Raw genomic sequence first — 16016 nt, forward strand, 5'->3', positions numbered from 1 at the left:
CCGGGCGGGCCCCCGCCTGGGCCCGGCGGGCCGGCGGCGTGGGGAGAGGGAGGACGCGACGTGGCTCGCTCCGGTAGGCTGCGGGCGGCGGCGGCGAAGTGTCCGGAGGCGGCGGGTGAAAAAGCTAGGGTTTCATCTGCGTTTCGTATACGGGAGGGATGCTCTTTTATAGCTAGAGGGAGCTAGGAGGCTCTAAATGAGGTGCGGTTTTCGCCCACACGATCGTGATCGAACGACCTAGAGCATAGAAGAGAGTTTGGTGGGTTTTGGGCTGGTTTTTAGGGGGGTTTTGCTGCACACACAAATGGACTTTGCAGATGCCCGGTTAACCGTTGGAGTACCAAACGACCTCCAAATGGAACGAAACTTGACCGGTGGTCTCCGGTGGTATAATAAGGCCACTTGACAAGCCTCGGTCCATTCCGAGAAAGTTTGACACCCGCACACGAAAGAAAACAAGAGGGGTGCACCGGAGGAGATAGGAGCGCCGGATTGCAAAACGGACAACGGGGAAAATGCTCGGATGCATGAGACGAACACGTATGCAAATGCAATGCACATGATGACATGATATGAAATGCATGACATGAACAAAATACAAAACGAAAGACAAAATCCGACCATGGAGAGAATATCATAACACATAGCCAAAAATGGCAAGAGTCGGAGTTACAAATACGGAAAGGTACATCCGGGGTGTTACAGTTTAGGAGGAAAAGGCATGGGTTTCTGAACCCATGGTTCTCTTTCTTTACCGTGCTTCCTAGCGATGAAGTCTCTTTTATCATAACGTTGATTCTTTGATTGTGGGTTATCAAGATCAACATCAGGTTCAATCTCTACATCATTGTTATTGCTAGGTTGAGCATCAACATGAACATTGTCATTAACATTATCACTAGGTTCATGTTCATCACCCGATTGTGTTTCAGCATCAGAAATAGAAATATCATTGGGATTCTCATGTGTGTCAACAACAGGTTCACTAGAATCATGCAAAGTCCTATCGTTAAAAATCACCTCCCAAGCTTGTTGACTTAGACTATGAGCGCCAAATCATAAAGGCACATCAAGCACGACAAAAGAAGGAGTCGAGCTCAAGCTCGAGCCAAGCAGCTGCCAAAAAAACGGGAAAACCGTTCCCCAGCTAGGAGAACAGGCGGTGCAATCGACCCCCTGCTCATTGTACCATCACATGCGAGTACCAGTGCTGATCAGCTAGTAATAACCGACGAGCATAGAAGGCAGGCTGAAGATCTCGGCATCACTGTTGGTCAACTCCTAGAGATCGAGCCCATGGATACGCTTAGAGAGGAGGACATAAAACGGAAATATGTCCGCGACGAACCTTTGGTCGAGCCTGAGGAGGTCAAGAAGCTCTCAATGAGAATGTATGAATTGCATCAATGGTACATGGAAATTTCCAAGACTACCAATCGAGAGCCCCTCATGGTGAAAGTCAAGAAAGAGCATTACTTCCATGAGTTAGCTCTGTCCGTTGAGTATACAGAACTGTTTCAGTTATTCAATCAAGACGCACTCGACAAATCTATCATCAGTTGCTATTGTCTGTAAGTGATTTATTTTTGTAATTTAAGTCTCAAGCTAGCTGTAGTGCTCTCGTTGATCATTACCTGTATTTATCCTCACTATATTCTTTTCTGTGGTATTATGCAGGATGAAGATGTATGAAATGAAAAAGCTGGACGCTATGGCATTGGGTTCATTGACCCAAATACCATTAATGAAGAGACATGGACATATGCATGGTATAAAACAGAAGTAGAGAAAAACATGCTAGAGTTCTTGAAGCGCCTCAATAGCAATCCAGATATACTACTTCCTTACAACTTCTGGTGAGTCACACTGTCTTCTACTACAAATTCTGTTTTTGCTTACTAGCTAGGTGTTAATAAGTGTATAGGGTTTAGGGTAGTTGATGAGTGTTATGCACATGCCCGCTTAATTTATACATGCAAACGTATGCGCATGCAGTTACCACTGGATCTTGTTAATCATTAAAGTTGAAGAAGGAACAGTTGAAGTACTGGACTCACTACTTAAAGAACCTATTGACTACTCAATTGTGAAGGGGATAGTCGACACGTAATTTCAATCATTATTGAACTATATGTCGGCCTCTTTAGTTCGTCAGTTCCTGATATCAACTAATTAATTACTCCTTTATTCATTTTCTTTGCCGGTGGGCCGGGCTTGGCAGAAGTTCAGCAAAACGGTTCGAGGGGAATGGAAACCAAAGCTGCATTGGTTTCGACCCAAGGTAAGTAATTAAGTATAGTACTAGCTAGCTACAATCTCTTTAATTCTACTTTCAATGCCATTAATTATCATGCTTGATTAATTATTATCTGATTGAATTCTATTCTCGTAAAGGCCATGAAGCAGGCACCGGGGACTGATTTATGTGCATACTACGTTTCCGAGAACATCCGCATGATGGCGTCCGAAAGGACCAAATCTGATCGACAGCTATGGGTACGTTTGCCAGAACACTATTCACAATTTTACATCATTATTGATATCTTATCACACAACAACTAATACATGCATATTGATCTCCTTCTTAAAAGTTCAATGAGGTGCGGGATAAGCTCCTACCAACGGATCGCGTACGAGCAATTCAAGAGGAAACAGCGGGATTTTTGCTCGACCAGGTCATAGATCCCAAAGGAGAATACCATTACCCGGTACCGCAGTAAGGCCTCTATGTAGGAGAAATTGTATAAATATATACACACACACATGTGTATGTGTGAATGGTGGTGCGAGACATTTAATGATATATATATATATATATATATGATCGATTCTACGAGAAATTCTATTTATATATATGCATAACGTGTACAATATGTAGTATCGTAAAATACCAGCAAATGAAAAATAATTAAATGGAAAACACAAAATTAAAGGAAAAAGAAATCATGAACACCAAACCCCCCAAACCTTTTAGTACCGGTTGGTGTTACCAACCGGTACTAAAGGTTTGCCCGCCCCCGGCACTGGCTCGTGCCACGTGGTGGCCCTTTAGTGGTGGTTCGTGCTGAACCGGTACTAAAGGGGGGGGGGACCTTTCGTCCCCACTCTTTAGTGCCGGTTACAGAACTGGCACTAAAGGGCCTTACGAACCGATGCTATATCTCGGTTCTGCACTAGTGTCCTTCCTCTAATGGGTATACACATATTTTGGTTGTTGTTGATTATGTTACTAAGTGGGCAGAAGCTATTCCAGCTAGTAGTGCTGATCACAACACCTCTATTAAAATGCTTAAAGAAGTTATTTTCCCAAGGTTTGGAGTCCCTAGATATTTAATGACTGATGGTGGTTCACACTTTATTCATGATGCTTTCCGTAAAATTCTTGGTAATATTATGTTAACCATAGAATTGCATCCCCTTATCATCCTCAATTTAGTGGTCAAGTTGAACTTAGTAATAGAGAAATAAAACTAATATTACAAAAGACTGTCAATAGGTCCCGAAAGAATTGGTCTGAGAAATTGGATGATGCACTTTGGGCCTATAGAACAGCTTATAAAAATCCTATGGGTATGTCTCCTTATAAAATGGTTTATGGAAAAGCTTGTCATTTGCCTCTTGAGTTAGAACATAAAGCATATTGGGCAATTAAAGAACTCAACTATGATTTCAAACTTGTCGGTGAAAAGAGGTTATGTGATATTAGCTCCCTAAACGAATGGAGAACCCAAGCTTATGAAAATGCCAAGTTATTTAAAGAAGAAGTTCAAAGATGGCATGACAAAAGAATCCAAAAGCGGGAATTCAAAGTGGGAGAATATGTTCTTTTGTACAATTCTTGTTTCAGATTCTCTGGAGGAAAAACTTCTCTCCAAATGGGAAGGAACATATATTATCGAGGAGGTTTATCGCTTTGGAGCTATCAAAATTAATAATGCCGAAGGTACTAACCCGAAGGTGGTTAATGGGCAAAGAATTAAGCACTATATCTCAGATATGCCTATTAATGTTGAAAGCAATATTATTCAAACCATGACACTGGAGGAACACATAAAGGAAACCTTCCGGAACACTCCAGAATCTGTAAAAAGAGGAGGTACATGATACGGTAAGTAAACGGACTCCGAAAAATCCGCAAAAATATTTTCTGTCAGTTTTGGAATATTAAAAAAATAGGAAAAATAAGAAATAACGAAGAAGGCAACCGAGGAGGCCACAAGACACTAGGGCGCGCCTGCCTTGCCTGGCGTGACCAGGTGGGTTTTTTCCCACCTCGGGAACCTTCCCGACTCCATTTCCCTTCCGTTTTGCCTGTTTCCCAAGATAAAAAATCTTTATATACCCCCCGAACGTATTGACCATCGTATCGCGGAGAAATCTTCTATTCTTCTTTCTTGCTGTTTTCTGTCAGAGCTTTTTCAAGCCAGGCTCATGTCTTCTCCCTCCTCCAACAACATAGAAGAAAATGCTTGGTTGTGACACCCTGGATTTTGGCCTTTTCTTTTTCTTTTGATTTTCTGAGGATTTTGCTTGAGATTTCTTTTTTCGTGTCTATGTGGTCCTGAAACCTGGGAAGATCATCACTTCTCAGGCTCCCAAGTGGCTTGTCATCCTCAAAACCATCTCAAGACCTTGTCATTTTCATATTAGCCCAATCCCAATATTCTTTTTATTGGGAATATTCCTTTTTCTATTAAAGGAATAATCCGTTTTGCCCTCAGTTGTGAAACAACCTATATTTCTGTCACTTCCAAAATTCCCAAATAATTCTCATAAACTGTTTGGGTCATATCTTCCACATATATGTCAAAACCCTTCCTTGGCATCATCAAAGATAATTCACAAATATTCCATTTCTCATTCTGCCCTAAGTGGCTTTTTGAGAAGGAAGTAATATTTATCTTTACTTGATTGACCCCATTTTTTTTGCACACCCTTTCCTGTTCATATCGTTTCCTCCTTTCAAAATTCAACTCAATTTGCTAGTGAATATTCCTGAGCAAATTTTCAAAGTTCTTGTCCGAGGGAAGCCCTTGTGAAGGAAGTACTAACTAGGGTAATCCAAATGAGTTGCAATTTTCAAGGTCCTTCATATGATCAAATAATCACTCTCCTCAAGATTTGGGCTCATGTCATCACTCTATGTGAGCTCAGCATCAAATCTTGGTTTCTGGTCAGATTTTCAGGTTGTGAAGCAACTATGTTTTATATTGCTTCATTATTGCTGAAAATTTACCAGGATATGCTCATACCCATATAAACTCCCTCCACAAAATTTAGGATCATTCTATCTAGCCATTTTCCCTCTACAATTTTTCCAAGATTATATTGAGAGAGCTACACTATGAAGGAAGTACCACTTTGGTATATCCAAATGGTATTTTTTTTCTTCAGTGTGTCCATATGCCCATATGACTAGCCTCCACCAAAATTCAGCTCAATCCAATCATTTTTGGGAGTGCTATTTCACATTTTGCATTTCTGTCCAGTCTGATGGTTTGTAGAGCAAGTGTCATTTATCTTCATTCAAATGAGCCGCAAATTTGCAGACATACTCATCTTAGTAGTTGATCACCCCCTGCTTAATCCCAGTCTAATCCTTCCGACCAATCTTCTCCAGAAGTTATCAAACACCTTGCTGTTGCGGTGTTTTGGATCCACCTGCAAATCTCTACTTTGCCCCTACTATTGTTTCTTTCTCCATCGGAACTAAGGGTAGAATAGTCTATCTTCCAGACAAGGTTTGGATGGTCAGAGCACGGGTTAGCATTGTGTGCACGCGGTGACAATGCTTATGTCTTGCACACGGCGTGCTCTGGCACGTTGTGGGCACTGTTGCCATCGTCTCCCTCCTTGTCTCAATATCTATGTCCTGGAGCTTCCCCGTGAGCCTCTACGTCGCCCGGTGCTCTGCCCCCTTCCTGTTTCAATGCCTTCGCGCGCCGGCAGCCGCGTCCGTGACCGGAAGCTGCTCTGCTCCTCCTTGTCCGGTCGGCCGAGCTCTCTAGAGCGCTCCCGAGCTCGCCCCGCGGCTATAAATACCCCCCTAGACCTCGTGCGCACTTCGCCGCCCTATCTTTTCCCCTCGTCGCCAACCGGAGCTCCTTTGCTCGTCCTCCGTCCACCATGGCCGCCGTGAAGCTCGGCTTAAATACGAGCTATCTGGTTCCCTCCTCCACCCTCTGACCTCACCACCGTCTTCCCCTCACGCCGGCGCTCCTCCCCACCCCCTCCTCTTGACCCGGAGCGGCTGTGGCTTCGCGCCCCAATAGGTCGACCGCCGCTGCCGCTCTCTGTGTCCGCGCGGCGCCACCACTCCAAGCCTCCCCAACGCCTTCTGTTGCTCCAGGCGGGAGCAGGGCCTCTTCCCGAGTCCACCGGCGGTCCCAGCTCCGCCAGGGACGGCCGGAGCTGCCCGGGCCCTGCTAGCGTCGCGCCTTCCCCTGGCTTCCTCTGCTTCTGGTCGGGGGAGCGAGGAAGAGGACGACCACCTGGCTAGCCCCCTGACCCCGCCCGTAAGTGGCTAAAACCCGAGTCCGCGTGTTTTAAGTCGACACGTATTCCAAGGAATACGTTTTCGTGCTCTAAAGCGTTCTTTCATTGTAGTTCTGCTGAAAATATGTTTCTCTTTGCAGAAAGTGCATTTCGACCGAAGGCGCTTTCTCTTTTTCCACCAGGGGCCTGTTTGTGAGGATCTTTTTTACAAATTGGTCCCTGATCTTCCACCTGTCGTATCTTCGTGACCGTAACTCCGATTCAGGTGATTCCAAAGCCCACTTCTTCGTCTCGTCGAGCCTGTTCTGTTGGTATCATTTTCACAAGGTTGTCACACAGTAAAATGACCATTGTGCCCTTGCCCATAAATAGCCCCCTCCGAGAGAGAACTGTTTCCGACAAATCTTTTCGCGATCCTTCCACACTTCTCCCCGGTGATTTATTCATCCCCAGGCAAGCCATGACAACCACTTGCATGATGGATTTGTAGTAGCTATGGTTTCTACTTAAATGTTTAATAAATGTTTGCTCATTTACTTCTGATGTTGTTGTTTCGGTTATGCTTGTGGATGCATGTTCATCTTCATGCTATGCCCTTATGCACCTTGTTAGTATGTACTACTTGCTAGTATTATTCTCATATGTCATGCTTGGTAGCAGTACATGCTGGTGATAGTGATGTTCATCTGATGCATGATTACCGTCTATTATGAAGCACCTGTGTTACGTACGATCATCACTATGCCATGCTCATCTGCATCAAGTAGACTAAGTGCTTTATTATTACTGATGCTAATGATTCATATGGTTATGTTGCTCTGCCCATACTCATGTTGATATCATGCTCATATGCACTTTTGTTTCATCATGTTATATTGTATGACTTAGCATCATTTGCATTCAAGTTTAATCGGACTTTAATTGAACCTGAACACCTGTTAGCTAAGTCATAGTGCCATCGAAATCGAGCTGACCAGTGAAGTCACACTTGCTTTATGGGGGCTCCTAACTGGGTCTATTGTCATGCCTCTCGCTGGTGCCTCCAACTAGGGAAGGTTATACGCGTGCGCTACCCTGCTCAGGTAGGCCGGTATAAGCCTTGTGAGCCCGAGCTTGGTTATGTGCACATGTCCCCGTTTGGGACCGTTTATGTTTTACCACGACGGTGGTCGTTGGGTGTCACGAGGTGACATCGGGGCCACCCATGACTTAGCCCAAAGGGGAGTTGGTCGGAGTGGCCGGGAGAGTGTCTTGGCAATAGATCGGTTTTGTCGGAACACCGTTGGTCCACCCGAATGGGAGCACGAGGCCTTGGGTTCCGTAGTGTGGGTACAGTGTGCTAACCTCTGTAGAGTGTTTAATCCATCGATAGCCGTGGTAGGTCATAGTAGGTCACACTATGAGTTAATGGAAATAATAACCTACTTAATGATAACCCTGGTTTGATGAGGAAAGAAGTTGGTTGATCTTTATGTGACCGTGAGAGGATCACAGTGGTATCGAGGATACCGAAGATGGTTGAGATTTATGGTGTTATGTGAGAATCAAGGGTAAAGATCAAGCTCCTTGTGGTCATCTAATGATTACTGTGGTATTGTTAATACCAAGCTTGATTTGATCCTGAGGTGATCGTGTGATGACCATGATGGTAAGTGATTCATGTGATGGTTACGAGGTAACCCCAAACAGAGTAAGTGGATCATGTTAAGTATGCTGCATGCTAGTATCAACTTGTGCATATCATGAGTAACATTGCCATGCTCATTTCATGTGATGCTAGGTGTGTTATGCTCAACATGTTCATCATTGCATTAACCTGTAAAAGCCATGATGTTGTTTTTCTTGATTGCTTTGGTTGCTGTGAGCTTGCAAGTACATTCAATGTACTGACCTGGCGTGTCATGCCAGTTTGGAGGTCACGCCTTGTCTGCTTGCTTGTTTGTCGTGGATCCCGAGTTTGCGAGCTAGGATACGCGTTCCAGCCAGAGTCCCTGTGGAGTGGAGTTCATCGTCGCCGTTCGTTGTTCCGCTGCTAGAAGTTATTACACTGCTACGAGTTGTTCTGCTGCTAGCATAGAGCAGCCCGAGAAGGAGTAGTCGTCGTGCCGATGTAATTCCATGTTATATCGGAACCCTTGTACCCATATAGATTGTGATAAAGAGCTGATTTGTTCTATGCCAAGCAGTGTCGTATTCCAGAAGACTTGATCTCTGGGCTGGAATACGGGGTGTTCCGGTCTTTCTGAGCCGGGGTGCCACAAGTCTTGGTATTAGAGCAGGTCTGGCTGTAGGACGCCCTAGTCCGCACGGACGTTAGAAAGCGGTAGTATAGAGTCTTGTCGGTTTGCTGCATTTGGCTGTTGCATTTGTTTGCTGCATAGCATGCCTATAGACTTATTATCTTGTCACTAACGGTTAATCTTGTGAGTGTAGGTGGTATTGGTTTCGATCCACTACCTGCACCCCTCCAGTTTTGCATACATGCTCTTCGGTGTTTGGCGTCATCTCTGTCCCAGCTGAGTGATGCCGAGGTACCAAGTGTTCCAGACACCATTTGCGGGTATCACACCCTTATCCTTCCGCCAGTCACCCCTATTGTTTCGGTGATAGCCATGTTTCTATCACGAATCATGCCTTTCGACTCGCCGCTCCGGCAACCCTTACTGATCTTGGTTATCAAGAAAGGGGCAATGCCAGCAAGCTTTTCTTTTCACCTCTATTCTACTATGTCACCTATTCTTTGGACGTGTACGGTTCCCTTCCGTTTACTTGATGATGATGTGGTCGTGACCTTAGTATTCCGCTACATGATCACCAAGTCCGTCCTCCCCTCCCTATCCTTCCAGCTGCAACCGGTGTCAAGCCAGCACTTGGTGTAGCCTAGTTTGCACTAACTCCTTCCACACGAGGATTCACTTTCGTGCACACCGTCACAGCATGTTAGATCGCAATACCGGAGTTTCCGCAAGATTTTGTGTGGTTGGGTATGCATGCATATGATTGTTGTGATATGTGTTGTTGCGTGAATATAATATTATTTGTATGCGTTGTGTGCTTTTGCTTTCGTCTTTTCTTTTGATTCTTTCTTTGGGCCCTCGGTGTTACATTATTTCCCCTTATTAAAATTGCTCCTCAACCGACACCAGACCCGAAGAATCAACAAGGAGTTCAAATATTTGGAAGCTTAGCTAAATATTATGGAATTCTCAGCGGACTGCATTATATTGGAAATATCTGGTCTGAATGCAAATGATACTCTGGCTTGATTTTCAGCATCAAGTCTACATCAGTGTGCAATTTTCAGAGCAGTAATAATGAAACCAGCCGGAAGACAGGCTGTGTGCATGACTAACAATATATATGGAGTCAAAGGTATGGTTCATATACAAGGTTGATTCTGCTATGAGTACGATTTTGAAGCATGCTATAACCCAGAAGCCAGCCAAAATATGCCATGTACCCAACACTCAGCATGAAGGATAGTTGAACAACCTTTTTCATATGAGTAATCGGCAGCAGAAATATTAAAGGATATATATGATATTCAGTCCGCCTATCACAGAAAGAAGCTTCTGGTGCAAGCAATCCAGTCTTCTTTCACAATCTACCAGAGAAGCTTATGATGCAAGGCTCCTCAAATCTTTCCCGAGTATGATATATGGATGACTGCCAACACAAGATACTTTGCCTTCTTCAGTAAGCTACCGCAGAAAGCTTTCGGCCTAAGGTACCGAGTCTTCCCCAGTAAGTCACTAAGGGGGAAGCGTCTAAAGTACGGTACCCAACCTTCTTTAGCAAGCTGCCTAACGAAAGCTTCGAGCACAAGCTATTCAGTCTTCCTCTGCGCGATGGCTTTCAGCACAAGCCTCCTCAGTATGGCATTGGTACAAGGTATTACACAACAAGTTGACAGCATATGGCAGTGCATCTCAAAAACCAGGTCCCCAAAAGTTTGGTCAGGAACACAAGCCAATCTGGACACAAGTGTCTCCCTCAGGAACGCAATGCTCAGCTACACATGCTTTCATTGTGAGTATACCAAGGTCTTGCAAGTCACTCAACGATGATGTAAATAAAATTGACAACCACATGAGTATTGTTAAAAGAAGGAAGCCAGATATACACCTTAGTGTGACAAAGGACTATGAAGATTGATGACAACAGTGAGCTATGTACAAGTACCTGTGAACCTGGTATATGATCCTTATGAGCCCTTGTCTACTTTTCTCCGGTGACGGCAAAACACCTGTGTTCTGAGCCATTTTTGGCCGTCTGGGGTGGATGCCGACTTTATTTCTCTCTATTCAACGACTGTCATGAGTTCGGAGCTGCTTTTCGGCTGTCTCGTACAACTGTTGAGTTTCTTTTTGTGGCAGGAGCCCTATGCTCTGAGCTGCTTTTCGGCCATCTTAGGGAACTGCCACTTTCTTCTTATCAACACGGTCTCATGCTCCGAGCTGCTTTTCAGCCGTCTTGAGCCGTGGTTGAGTTATTTCAGTAATGTCCCAGATCTGAGTTGTAAAGACCGATCTGGTGGCTACTGATTTATTTGCCGATTTCTTGCGAGGGTTCGAATGATCATTTCCCTATGGTTAAAACTTGAGAGACGATGAACCTGCAATTTAAACAATGCTACCATGTCAGGAGATGAGGATAAAAGTACGTCTGTCAGAATATTGCACCCGTCTGAACCTATGGTCACATGAAGAATTAAGAGTATATATATGGCCAAGCCCTCCACCATCAGTCAAGACTGTGGATACTATCATTACAAGGCCATAACCCTTTATGTTGGTCACGATAGCCGACAGTCAAATCTTTGGTATGGACTTGATACTCAAGACAGTGGGGCTTGCCAAGATAATTCAGGAACCCCTGCGAGAAGTTAGATTTCCACCGGGAGAACAATTATGATTCACTGCACTGTTTTGAAACCGGAGGACATGCATCTTTTTGAGCAACCCAATGCAAGGAGTAAGAGATTGGGTGTCTAGTGGGAAGACCTGTTCACAACTCCATGGAATGTTGCCAGTGCTGGATTCAAGAATGACACATCCATTGGAAACCACTCTCGGACTTGTGAGAAGGGCACGAGTTGCAGTCATGATCATTTTCGTACCCCAGCTAAGTCAGCAGATATAACAGAAATTGGAGCCTCTATAAGCATGAACTTGTGAGGTAATACCTGTCAGAAGGTCGGATACGGTGAAGCAAACCACCCTTGTTGGGTGGTAGGTGCGACATATGCCAACGGGTGGCTTATCATTATGGGAGCCAGTAAGACGTCACCGGTGCCTGGAAATGGGATGAGGCGAAGACATGCACGCCGGTGGATCTTACCCAGGTTCGGGGCTCTCCGTGAGATAATACCCCTAGTCCTGCTCTGCGGGGTCTCCGCATGATCACTAGATCAATACAAGTAGCTACAAATGCTCCTTGAGCTGTCTGGCTAGAGGAAGAAGAAGGGCAAGGCTAGCTCTCCTTTTCCCTCTATGTGGTGTGTGGAACTCTATCCGATCAACCCTTTGCATGGGTGTCCCGGGGGGTTTATATAGGCCTACCCCCCAGGGGTACAATGGTAATCCGACTGGGCGCGGGTCCCAGCCGTCAGTGTCTACGCTCGCCGGCTTCTCCGCCGGTCATTGGGGCCCGCCGACTGGTGGGTCCCACCGGCTGCCGGCTTCTCGGCCGGCACGCCGGCCCCACCGCATGGGGGCTTTGTCGGCGGCTGGTTACTGTTGCCTCGCCTCTGATGATGAGGGCTTTGTCGAGGTAAGCATGGCTACAGTGTCGCCGCCTTGCGAGCTCTCACTGTAGCCTTACCTTGTCTTGTCTCCTTAATGGGGCGCATGCTTCGAGGGAGGGAGGTAGCCGGCTATTGGGAGCCGGCCACATCCCTGGCCGACTAGAGGAGGCCGGGCCGTCTTCAGATGTCTCTCTAGCAAAGGGGCCCGCCGCCCGCGGGCCGTTCTGGCACCTGTCGTGGGTGACATCGAAGCCAACATGGCTACAGTGCCGCGCCGGACGGGGGATGGCTGGCCCGTACGCCTCCCTGTAGCCACGCCTGCTCCGGGAATCGAGGGTAGTGGGCTGTACTGTGGCCACACCCCATCGTACCGCCGCTATGAGGGTTCAGTCTTGGTGGGTGCAATCTTGGCCGGCTTCCGGGAGCCGGCTTTCTTCGTAGCCGGCTTCCGAGAGTCGGTCTTCTTGGGGCCGGCTTCCCGGAGTCGGCCATCTCGTATCTTTCTTGGAGGAGGTTTCTGGGGCTGGGTCACCTTCTGGGAGTCGGCCCTGGGGGTAGCCGGCCGGGGGAAGGCGGCCCTAGGCTTTGTATGCTTGAAGGCCTGAACGGCCTTTTCAAAGAGCCAGGGGGAGTCGGTTAGGCTACCCGTGGTCATTTACTCCGATAGTAGTCCCCGAAGCTGGTTGGGCTTCGAGGCTGAGTGGAGGTCGAGAAGCTCGGTCAGCTTCTTGTCTTGGCGAGCCAGCAGCTGGGAGCAGGCTTCGGTTGGGCGCGCCGTCTTGGCGAATTTTTTTGAAGTCGGAAGGCGGGAATCTGTCGGCGCGTGCGCCGGGCTGCGGGCTGGCTGCCCGCCGCCTGCGAACCACGTGGCGTCCCCTGGCTGAAGGGAGCCTGCCAACCCACGCGCGCGACAAGACGTCGCCGCAGGCCAAGGGCCCGCCACTCCTACGCCTAGGCCCAGGCGCGGATTCTTTGCGGCCCGAAGCCGTCCGCACGTCTTCCGGCGACGGTTTCCGCACGCCGTTAGGGCGCAGTAATCGCGGGACGTGGGGGAGTGGGCGCAGTTAATCCCACGTTCCTTCCCATGCCTCACCTCCTCGGCTTCGCTGCACGAGGCTATAAGTAGGGAGAGGGGGGAAGCGGCAGGCGCTCACACGCTCCTCCCCTCTCCGCCATCTTCTTCCCCCTGCTCATCTTCTTCCCCCTGCTTCCCCTCGCAGTAGCGCCTTGCCGCCGCACCGTCCCACCATTCTTCACTCCAACCCACAGCTCTGCCGCTGCAGGGCTGTGCTCTCTCTGCCGGCGCAGCCCTCCTCGCTAGCTTCTCGCCGCTATGCAGTACGGCGGGGACTGGGACGGCTCCAACGTCCACATGGACCACATCGAGTTCCTTCGCAAGACGCGGCGGCTGCCCGGCGCCGACCAGGTGCGGGTCCGCCTCACGCCGGCGAGGGAGATCACGCCGGAGCCAGAGGAAGGTGAGCGGGTAGTCTTCCGCTCGCATTTCCTGCGCGGCATCGGCTTGCCGGCGAGCGCCTTCTTCCGCTCCTTCCTCGACTTCTATCAACTCCAGCCGCACCACCTCACTCCAAACACGGTGGTGCTGCTGTCCGCCTTCGTCACCCTGTGCGAAGGCTTCCTTGGCGTTCTCCCCATGATCGAGCTCTGGGGGGAGTTCTTCCAATCTAAGCTGGGCACCCGCATGCAGGGCGTGCCGGCCCAGAGCGGCGCCTTCATCGAGATGCGGAAGCCGGCGGCCAACGACCCCTTCCCCGTCATCACGTTAATCCAGTCGGTGAAGCGCTGGCAGAAGTCCTATTTCTACGTGAAGAACGTCGCCCCTCAGGGCGACTACGTCAACTTGCCGGCTTACGTAGCCGGCCCCACTGGTCCTATCGGGCCGCGTCACTGACGCCGGCTGGAGCCGCGGCCGTCGCCCGACTGCGGGTGATGATCCAGTCGGAGGGCCTGACTGGGCCCGACTTGCTGGCCGCCTTCGTCGTGCGCCGGGTGCTTCCGCTTCAGAGCCGCCCTCACCTGATCTGTCAGATGAGCGGCCAGCTTGATCCGAGCCGGATGTGCACCAAGGACATGCCGCATGACGAGGTGGCCCACATGGTGAATTACCTTGCGAACTCCAAGCTCTCCACGGAGTGGCGGTTTGGCAAGGAGCCATATTCCCGTGCGCATCCTCCGCCCATGGTCTGTTTTCTCTTTCCTTTTCTTTGTTGCCGAATTCCTTCTGGCCGTCTCCGACCAGTCAGGGTGCCTTGGCAGAGCTCTCTCCTTCGACCTGCAGCCGGGTCGGAGACGGAGCGCCGGTTCCTCCCCGACCGGGCGGAACATGACCTGGAGGACTACGACTTGGGGGCGGCGGGCATGGAGGACAACACCGAGATGGGTGGCGGCGAAGCCGGCGGCGAAGGAGGCGGCTCCGGTCTTGGAGCCAGCTTCGACGACTGGCCGGATGACGACGAGGCGGAAGTCGTCCCACGCCGCCAGCCGGCGTCTGGCCATGGTGCGGGTTCCTCCGCCGCGCCGCCTGCTCGGGGCGGCGGGCAGAAGCGTCGTGCCGCGTCCGGCTTGTTCGGCAGTCGGCCGAAGAAGCCCAAGGGCGGGGCGGCGGCGACCAGGCGGGATGAGGCGGCCGCGAAGGCGGCCCGCTTCCGCAAGGTGGTGAAGCAGCCGCAGATGGTGTCGGCGTAAGTGTATACTCCTCTGTGCATTCTTTCTTCTTTTCTTTGGTAGTTTCCGAGTCCTTATGCTTTCTCAAAAAATCAGGGCTCCGTTGTCGCTCGAGCGGGTTGCTGCCGCCTCCGTCGTCGGATCGCCGGGAGGATCCGGGAGCACCCGCCGCGTGGACCCCCGCGCCGAGCTTCAGGCGGCGATTGAGCGAAATGCGCGGGAGGCGCCGGAGGAGCGGGAGGCAGAGGAGTTGAGGGCGGCTGCCGCCAAGGCGGCCCAGGAGGAGGAGGCGGCGAAGGCGCACGCCGACGCAGCGGCCAAGGCCCAGGCGGAGGCTGCGGCCGCGGCGATGGCGGAGGGGGCCTTGCTCGTCACCCCTCTGTGTGTCGCGGCGCCTGAGGCCCCAGAGCCCCCGCAAGAGGAAGCCGGCGGCGACCAGCCGGGATTGGAGAGGGAGGACGACGTCGTCGTCCTGGAGAGGGAGGCGGCGCCGGCCCGGCCGACTAGAGCGACCCAAGGCGGCCAGCCTAACTTGCCACCTACGCAATCGGCCGGGGGCGAGCCGGCCGCGAGGACGGATCTGGTGGTCCAGTCGCCATCGCGCCAGCGCGCGGGGAAGGCTGCATCGGAGCCGCAGAAGGCCGCGGGCTCCAGCTCGTCGGCCCAGGACATGGAGGCGGCCAGCGCCAGCTCGGGGTGGACGCCAGGTGGAGGGACGGCTGTGGTGAACGTAGCAGCGCAGGACGTCTAGAACCGGCTTCAGGCCCAGGCTGCGGCGCTGAGGAAATATAATGACGAATTCCTTGCGACGCAGGCGGCCATTCGGGTTAGTCTTCTTGTCTTTGCTTTTTTGATCTTGGTTTCTTCCGTGGGGGCGCATCAGTGCACCCACTGGGTGTAGTCCCCGAGTTCTGAGTCGGCTGCAGAGCAGGCGGCTTGGAACTTCCTTGCGGGCCTTGTTTTGCTATCTTGTTCTCATTCGCTCCTCTGCCTGACTTGCAGGACTACCACAACCTCCGCGCGGCTGCCTTCAACTCCCAGGCTCGGGAGCTGACCCAGAAGAATGCTGACCTATCTGAGAGCCAGGGTA

This window comes from Triticum aestivum, chromosome 4D (genome assembly GCF_018294505.1).
Source record: "Triticum aestivum cultivar Chinese Spring chromosome 4D, IWGSC CS RefSeq v2.1, whole genome shotgun sequence".
Taxonomy (NCBI): Eukaryota; Viridiplantae; Streptophyta; class Magnoliopsida; order Poales; family Poaceae; genus Triticum; species Triticum aestivum.